Below are 9,048 nucleotides of genomic sequence, written 5' to 3'. Positions count from 1 at the left end.
AGAGGTGAGTGAAACTTTATGGAACAGTATATTTACATGATATCTACTGTATGTTATAAAGTTGTGGTGGGAAGTGAATTTTATTGTGCAAAATTTGAAAAAGACCGAGACACAAATGATTATTTAATTAACCACTCATTAACAGCAAAACCAGTGTTAGAGAACAGAGTTGAGACGAACAGAACATAGGCTATTGATTTTTGTCTTGTATTTGGACTATAATGCTGTCTGTGGTCCCTAAAAATTTGAGCTGAAAAGTCAGAGGTAGTTTGTAGTTTGTCTTCACTCTCATTCAGGTCATTATGACTCTCAGACGGAGATGCAGCTGGCTGTTGAATGACCCATGTGCACCATCCTGCTGTGTCCCACTTAAGTTGTTTGAGTCAATACCGCCACCAATTAGTGCACATCTGTTGGTTGCCTGTAAAATAGGATTTAAAATAGATTTATTATGTTTTGGATCATGGGTCATCATAGGCCAAAAATTATTACCACCATGTAATGTATACAAACATCACACCCCCATCATCAAGACTGGACTAGCCTACATGTCAGTATTTTTTACTAATAGGTGCAATGGATTACATTCACACTGTTATACGATACCAGCCTGTAATCTACCTAATAGGCTTGACAAAGTCTGATGATTTATATGGTAAATTGACTTGGTAAATATATAGCAAGCATCACATCTGACTAAATAAGATGAGAGGATAACCTTTATCTTCTCCTTGCGCGGTCAGCATTTTGTGTTGGAGGGGTTTGTGTGTCCCAATGATCCTAGGAGGTAAATTGTCGGGGCTTTATGTCTCTGATAGGGTCACCCAGGGCAAACAGGTCCTAGGTGAGGGACCAGACAAAGCATGGCTCAAAGACCCCCTATGAAAAGAAACAATTTTAGACAGCATTTCCCTTGCCTGGAAGCAGATCACCAGGGCCCCCCTCTGGAGCCATGCCTGGAGGTGGGGCTTGAAGGCGAGCACCTGTTGGCCAGGTCTGCAAACATGGCGCACAGCCCAAAGAGACGATGTGGGTCCCCCTTCCCAATATCAACGCATGTAAACTCACCACCTGTGGGAGGGACCTAGGAAGCCGGGAGCAGCGTGAGCTGGGTGGCAGCTGAAGGCGGGGGACCTTGGCTGTCCAATTCTCGGCTACAAGCTGGGTCTTGGGACATGGTACGTTACCTCTCTGGCAGTGAAAGAGCCTGAGGGGGTCAAGAAATTTAGACTACACATATTCGGGTTCGCCTCATCAGACAGCTTAGGACGCGTACAAGTTATCTTCTGTTGTTTGTGTTGTAATGCCTTGATCGGAAAGTCCAGCGAAAATAGGTCATGGTTATTGTTGTTATATATTTTTTGTTATTTGTAAGGCCTTTTGTCTTTACTTATCATCATACCGCTATCCTGAAAGAACATCTAATTACCTCTGATAATTTCCCAAGGACTTATTAGCCATAATTTGTGACTGTCAAGTGTCAATAATTTGTGGTTTCAATCCGAACACTCCACCCATACAACATGGCTGCTGTTGTGACCACATATACATCACGTGATCGTTACAGTCATCCATCCATCCATCCATCCATCACCTGAGCCGTTTATCCTCACTAGGGTCGGGGGCATGCTGGAGCCTATCCCAGCTATCATCGGACAGGAGGCAGGGTACAACCTGAACTGGTTGCCAGCCAATCGCAGTCGTTACAGACAATAAACCAAAATAAAGAGTGGAAGTAGAGCAGGTTTGGAAAATCTCTCTCATTTTTGTAATTCACGTATTTACAAAACAGACAATTTACATTCAGGAAACAGTTATAAATGTTTGAAATGATCGACTAATTCCCATCCATCCATCCATCCATTCTCTACCGCTTATCCGGGTCGGGTCGCGGGGGCAGTAGCTTCAGCAGGGACGCCCAGACTACCCTCTCCCCAGCCACTTCATCCAGCTCTTCCGGGGGGATCCCGAGGCGTTCCCAGGCCAGCCGAAGGATGTAGTCTCTCCAGCGCGTCCTGGGTCGTCCCCGGGGTCTCCTCCCGGTGGGACATGCCCGGAACACCTCACCAGGGAGGCGTCCGGGAGGCATCCGAATCAGATGCCCCAGCCACCTCATCTGGCTCCTCTCAATGCGGAGGAGTAGCGGCTCTACTCTGAGATCCTCCCGGATGACCGAGCTTCTCACCCTATCTCTAAGGGAGAGCCCGGACACCCTGCGGAGGAAACTCATTTCGGCCGCTTGTATCCGGGATCTTGTTCTTTCGGTCACGACCCACAGCTCATGACCATAGGTGAGGGTAGGAACGAAGATCGACCGGTAAATTGAGAGCTTCGCCTTTCGGCTTAGCTCTTTCTTTACCACAACGGACCGATACAAAGTCTGCATCACTGCAGACGCTGCACCGATCCGCCTGTCGATCTCCCGTTCCATTCTTCCCTCACTCGTGAACAAGACCCCAAGATACTTGAATTCCTCCACTTGGGGCAGGATCTCATCCCCGACCTGGAAATGGCATGCCACCCTTTCCCGACTGAGGACCATGGTCTCAGATTTGGAGGTGCTGATTCTCATCCCAGCGGCTTCACACTCGGCTGCGAACTGCTCCAATGAGAGTTGGAGGTCACGGCTTGATGAAGCCAACAGAACCACATCATCTGCAAAAAGCAGAGATGCAATACTGAGGCCACCAAACCGGACCCCCTCTACGCCTCGGCTGCGCCTAGAAATTCTGTCCATAAAAGTTATGAACAGAATCGGCGACAAAGGGCAGCCTTGGCGGAGTCCAACCCTCACCGGGAACGAGTTCGACTTACTGCCGGATATGCGGACCAAACTCTGACTCCGGTCGTACAGGGACCGAACAGCCCGTATCAGGGGGTTCGGTACCCCATACTCCCGAAGCACTCTCCACAGGACTCCCCGAGGGACACGGTCGAACGCCTTCTCCAAGTCCACAAAACACATGTAGACTGGTTGGGCGAACTCCCATGCACCCTCGAGGACCCTGCCGAGGGTGTAGAGCTGGTCCACTGTTCCACGGCCAGGACGAAAACCACACTGCTCCTCCTGAATCTGAGATTCGACTTCCCGACGGACCCTCCTCTCCAGCACCCCTGAATAGACCTTACCAGGGAGGCTGAGCAGTGTGATCCCCCTGTAGTTGGAACACACCCTCCGGTCCCCCTTCTTAAAAAGGGGAACCACCACCCCAGTCTGCCAATCCAGAGGCACTGTCCCCGATGTCCACGCGATGTTGCAGAGGCGTGTCAACCAGGACAGCCCCACAACATCCAGAGCCTTTAGGAACTCCGGGCGAATCTCATCCACCCCCGGGGCCCTGCCACCGAGGAGCTTTTTAACTACCTCGGTGACCTCAAACCCAGAGATAGGAGAGCCCGCCTCAGAGAACCCACACTCTGCTTCCCCATGGGAAGGCGTGTCGGTGGAATTGAGGAGGTCTTCGAAGTATTCTCCCCACCGACTCACAACGTCCCGAGTCGAGGTCAGCAGCGCCCCATCCCCACTATACACAGTGTTGGTGGTGCACTGCTTTCCTCTCCTGAGACGTCAGATGGTGGACCAGAATTTCCTCGAAGCCGTCCGGAAGTCTTTCTCCATGGCCTCACCGAACTCCTCCCATGCCCGGGTTTTTGCTTCAGCGACCACCAAGAGCTGCATTCCGCTTGGCCAGCCGGTACCCATCAGCTGCCTCAGGAGTCCCACAGGCCAAAAAGGCCCGATAGGACTCCTTCTTCAGCTTGACGGCATCCCTCACCGTTGGTGTCCACCAACGGGTTCGCGGATTGCCGCCACGACAGGCACCGACCACCTTACGGCCACAGCTCCGGTCGGCCGCCTCAGCAATGGAGGCGCGGAACATGGTCCACTCGGACTCGATGTCCCCCGCCACCCCCGGAACATGAGCAAAGTTCTGTCGGAGGTGGGAGTTGAAACTCCTTCTGACAGGGGATTCTGCCAGACGTTCCCAGCAGACCCTCACAATACGTTTGGGCCTGCCACGTCGGACCGGCATCTTCCCCCACCATCGGAGCCAACTCACCACCAGGTGGTGATCAGTTGACAGCTCCGCCCCTCTCTTCACCCGAGTGTCCAAGACATGCGGCCGCAAGTCCGATGACACGACCACAAAGTCGATCATCGAACTGCGACCTAGGGTGTCCTGGTGCCAAGTGCACGTGTGGACACCCTTATGCTTGAACATGGTGTTCGTTATGGACAATCCGTGACGAGCACAGAAGTCCAATAACAGAACACCGCTCGGGTTCTGATCGGGGGGGCCGTTCCTCCCAATCGCGCCCTTCCAGGTCTCACTGTCATTGCCCACGTGAGCATTGAAGTCCCCCAACAGAACAATGGAGTCCCCAGCGGGAGCGCTCTCCAGCACCCCCTCCAAGGACTCCAAAAAGGGTGGGTACTCTGAACTGCTGTTTGGTGCATAGGCACAAACAACAGTCAGGACCCGTCCCCCCACCCGAAGGCGGAGGGAGGCTACCCTCTCGTCCACCGGGGTGAACCCCAACGTACAGGCGCCGAGCCGGGGGGCAATAAGTATACCCACACCTGCTCGGCGCCTCTCACCATGGGCAACTCCAGAGTGGAAGAGAGTCCAACCCCTCTCGAGAGGACTGGTACCAGAGCCCCAGGTGTGCGTGGAGGCAAGTCCGACTATATCGAGTCGGAACTTCTCGACCTCACACACCAACTCGGGCTCCTTCCCTGCCAGAGAGGTGACATTCCACGTCCCTAGAGCCAGCTTCTGTAGCCGGGGATCGGATCGCCAAGGTCCCCGCCTTCGGCCACCGCCCGGCTCACACTGCACCCGACCCCTATGGCCCCTCCCACAGGTGGTGAGCCCATGGGAAGGGGGACCCACGTTACCCTTTCGGGCTGTGCCCGGCCGGACCCCATGGGTGCAGGCCCGGCCACCAGGCGCTCGCCTTCGAGCCCCACCACCAGGGACTAATTCCCCAACTAGATAAAATTGATTCATAAACTTCAATAAGGTGATCATATGGATATGATACAATGGATGTAGGTAATGGCTGTAAAGCACTGTAAATGTTTTTCCCCCTATACAGAGTCGAGCAATTGCATTTTCATATTTATTGACGCTCAAAACTAGTGTGTGTGAAGATTATCATCTAAAAAACACAGTTGGTAATAGGAAAATGTTGATTGAATTTAAAGAATGTGAGTTGAATAATCTTACAGGTTGTGTACAGAATATCTGTAACAACTGAATATAAAGGGGAATCTTGTTTTGATCGACCCCTGAGGAAAAATGCTGCATATATAGTAAATAGAATTAGTACATAGACACGTACAACCATATATTGACAATAGGGAAAGATGTCAAGAGGCAGGTAGCTGTGGAAAGACTGTTGCACCCTAAACAGTTGGGAGCCTTGCCAAATAGCCTGTTGGCAATGCTCGGAAAGCAAATCACTCTTGGTCCAGAACCACTTTCAAATTTACATGCTTGGCCCATGGTGGGTCATCTTCTTTTTCTCTCAACCTTTCACGTTACTGATCGAGCTGCGGCCTGCCATGTACAGTAAGTGGCATAGAAATCCTTGAGACACTTGAAGTAGATAAACCAATAAAAGTGATTAATCAGGATGATAATCCATTCCATCCATCCATTCATTTTCTTCCGCTTATCTGAGGTCGGGTCACGGGGGCTGTAGCTTCAGCAGAGAAGCCCAGACTTCCCTCTCCACAGCCACTTCCTCCAGCTCTTCCGAGGGGATCCTGAGGCGTTCCCAGGCAAGTCCAACCCTCACCGGAAACGAGTGCCGGCAATGCGGACCAAACTCTGACACTGGTCGTATAGGGACCGAACAGCCAGGGGGTTCGGTACCCCATACTCCCGAAGCACCCCCCATAGGACTCCATGAGGGACACGGTCGAACAGCTTCTCCAAGTCCACAAAACACATGTAGACTGGATGGGCGAACTCCCATGCACCCTCAAGGACCCTGCCGAGGGTGAAGAGCTAGTCCACTGTTCCACGGAAACAACACAGCTCCTCCTGAATCTGATATTTGACTTCCCGACGGACCCTCCTCTCCAGCACCCCCTGACTAGACTTTACCAGGGAGACTGAGGAGTGTGATCCCCCTGTAGTTGGAACACACCCTCCAGTTCTCCTTATTAAAAAGTGGGGCCACCACCCCAGTTTGCCAATCCAGAGGAACTGTCCCAGGATGTCCACGCGATTGCAGAGGCGTGTCAACCATGACAGCCCTACAACATCCAGAGCCTTTAGGAACTGGGAGCTAACTCACCACGAGGTGGTGATCAGTTGACAACTCCGCCCCTCTCTTCATCCGAGTGTCCAAGACATGCGGCCGCAAGTCCGATGACACGACCACAAAGTCGATCATTGGACGGAGACCTAGGGTGTCCTGGTGCCAAGTGCACGTGTGGACACCCTTATGCTTGAACATGGTGTTCGTTATGGACAATCCATGGTGAGCACAGAAGTCTAATAACAGAACACCACTCGAGTACTGATGGGGAAGGCCGTTCCTCCCAATCACGCCCTTCCAGGTCTCACTGTCATTGCCCACATGAGCATTGAAGTCCCCCAGCAGAACGATGGAGTCCCCAGCGGGAGCGCTCTTCAGCACCCCCTCTAAGGACTCCAAAAAGGGTGGGTACTCTGAACTCCTGTTTGGTGCAAAGGCACAAATAACAGTCACGACCCGCCCCCCCACCCAAATGCGGCGGGAGGCTACCCTCTCGTCCACCGGGGTGAACCCCAATGTACAGGCGCCGAGCCGGGGGGTAATAAGTATACCCACAACTGCTCGGTGCCTCTCACCATGGGCAACTCCAGAGCGGAGAGTCCAACCCCTCTCAAGATGACGAGTACCAGAGCCCAAGCCATGTGTGGAGGCGAGCCCGACTATATCTCGTCTGAACTTCTCAACCTCACACATCAGCTTGGGCTCGTTCCCTGCCAGAGAGGTGACATTCCATGTCCCTAGAGCCAGTTTCTGTAGCCGGGGATCCGCTCACACTGCACCCGACCCCTATGGCCCCTCCCACAGGTGGTGAGCTCATGGGAAAGGGGACCCACATTACCCTTTCGAGCTGTGCCCCATGAGTGCAGGCCTGGCCACCAGGTGCTCGCCTTCGAGCCCCACCTCCAGGCCTGGCTCCAGAGGGGGGCCCCGGTGACCCGCTTCCGAGCAAGGGAAACCTAGATCCATTTAATTTAATTTAACCCCAATGAAAGGTTTTGGGAGCCGTGCTTTGTCTGGTCCCTCACCGAGGACCTGTTTGTCATGGGTGGCCCTGTTAGGGGCATAAAGCCCCAGACAATTTAGCTGCGAGGATCATTGGGACACACAAACCCCTCCACCACGATAAGGTGACGGCTCAAGGAGATGGGAGCGCATTTCTTCATTGGCAATATGTCGCCGAGATGTCGGCATTTTTAATAAAAAATTACCACCACATGACTTATGAACGATTAAAGCTGGAGCGCCAGCCAGTGTCGCTCCACTCCATTCACTACGCTGATCAGCTCAGAGGTTGTTTAAGTACATTTACTATCCAATGTGGAAAAAGAGTACTGACTTTTAAAAATACCAACCTAGTTTCGTGTTTGTTATGAAGACACAAAATTCAGGATAAGACACTTAATTCACAGATCTACAGCAAAAGCAAGACAAAAATACAATGAATAAATAATGAACATCAATAACAGAAAAATCAGCCCCAGATTCCTCCTCTGACAGCCTGAGAAGGGGAAAAAAAATCTAGTGAGCACGTCAGTATCTCATGTCATCATGTAAGTTAAAGTAAGTCAAAACAGAACAAAGTGTGAACAGTAGAAGTGAAAGGCGAACCATTTACTCAAAGAATTATCACAAAACATTGTTGGCTAGTAAATCAGATACACACTGACCGCAGTACTCGTCCGTGATAATCACAACCAGCTGGTCGAGTTACCTTTAATACCTGTGTAAAGCTGGAAGCCGGGATATGCGGGCTCCTCCTGGCACACTCGGTTTGTTCCTACAGTAACATTTGACAACTTCGTTACCTGTGGCAAGTGGCAGCACTGCCATTTTATGGCAATTTAATTGAAATAATAACTTACCTGAAAAATGCTGGTGGCAAAAGTCATTCTGGTGCTTTGATTAATAGAGCTGTAAACAATTTGTGCAGTCACAGTGCAAAGACCGTTAAGTACCCGCCTACACAACACGGGATTGGCCAGCCGAGCGGGACGGGGTGTGCGTGGAGTTTGGTCAGACTCCATACCTCACTGGTCATGCGGCACTTCTATGACCAGTTTAAACTAACAGTGTGCGAAACTCCCCTCCTGGAGCCGTCACATTATCATGGTGGAGGGTTTGCGTGTCTCAATGAGCCTAGGAGCTAAGTTGTCTGGGGCTTTCTGCTCCTGGCAGGAGGAACACCCATGGCAAACAGGTCCTTGGTGAGGGACCAGACAAAGCACACTCAAAGACGCCTTATGATGAGTACAAATATGGGACCTTGTTTTCTCTCACCCGGACCGGGTCAGAGTTCTGCGCCTCCATTATTGAGGCGGCTGACATAAGCTGTGGCTGTAAGGTGGTTGGTGCCTGTCATGGTGGCAATCCCCGAATTTGTGGGTGGACATCAGCGTTAAGTGATGCCATCAAGCTAAAGAAGGAGTCCTATCGGGCCTTTTTGGCCTGTGTGACGCCGGAGGCAGCTGATGGGCACCGGCTAACTAAGCGGAATATGGCTTTTGTGGTCGCTGAGGCAAAAACTCGGGTGTGGGAGGAGTTTGGTGAGGCCATGGAGAAGGACTTCTAGATGGCTTTGAGGAAATTCTGGTCCACCATCTGGCGTCTCAGGAGGGGGAAGCAGTGCACCATCATCACTGTGATTAGTAGGTATGGGGAGCTGCTGACCTTAATTTTGGATGTTGTGAGTCCGTGGGCTGAATATTACGAAGACCTCCTCAATTCTTTCGACAAGCATTCTGAAGAGGAAGCAGAGGCTGGGGCTTCTGAGGCGGG

General features: G+C 51.7%; 1 long non-coding RNA gene across 3 annotated transcripts; it reads right to left on the bottom strand.

Moving 5' to 3' along the window:
- On the bottom strand, window positions 1–8,461 carry LOC133479965 (uncharacterized). 3 transcript variants are annotated; one of them, XR_009789129.1, is made up of 4 exons: window positions 8,136–8,461; window positions 7,626–8,050; window positions 719–1,207; window positions 1–421 (listed from the first exon to the last, which is right to left on the bottom strand). It is a non-coding gene; the product is annotated as an uncharacterized LOC133479965 (long non-coding RNA). The 3 variants fall into 3 exon arrangements; XR_009789131.1 differs by having other exon boundaries at window positions 7,985–8,050; window positions 8,136–8,406; XR_009789130.1 differs by having other exon boundaries at window positions 7,994–8,050; window positions 8,136–8,399.
- Window positions 8,462–9,048: the final 587 nt, after the last annotated feature.

This window comes from Phyllopteryx taeniolatus, chromosome 6 (genome assembly GCF_024500385.1).
Source record: "Phyllopteryx taeniolatus isolate TA_2022b chromosome 6, UOR_Ptae_1.2, whole genome shotgun sequence".
NCBI classification, from domain to species: Eukaryota; Metazoa; Chordata; class Actinopteri; order Syngnathiformes; family Syngnathidae; genus Phyllopteryx; species Phyllopteryx taeniolatus.
The sequence above is the reverse complement of the archived record's forward strand: the minus strand, read 5'-3'. Positions and strand labels throughout refer to the sequence as shown.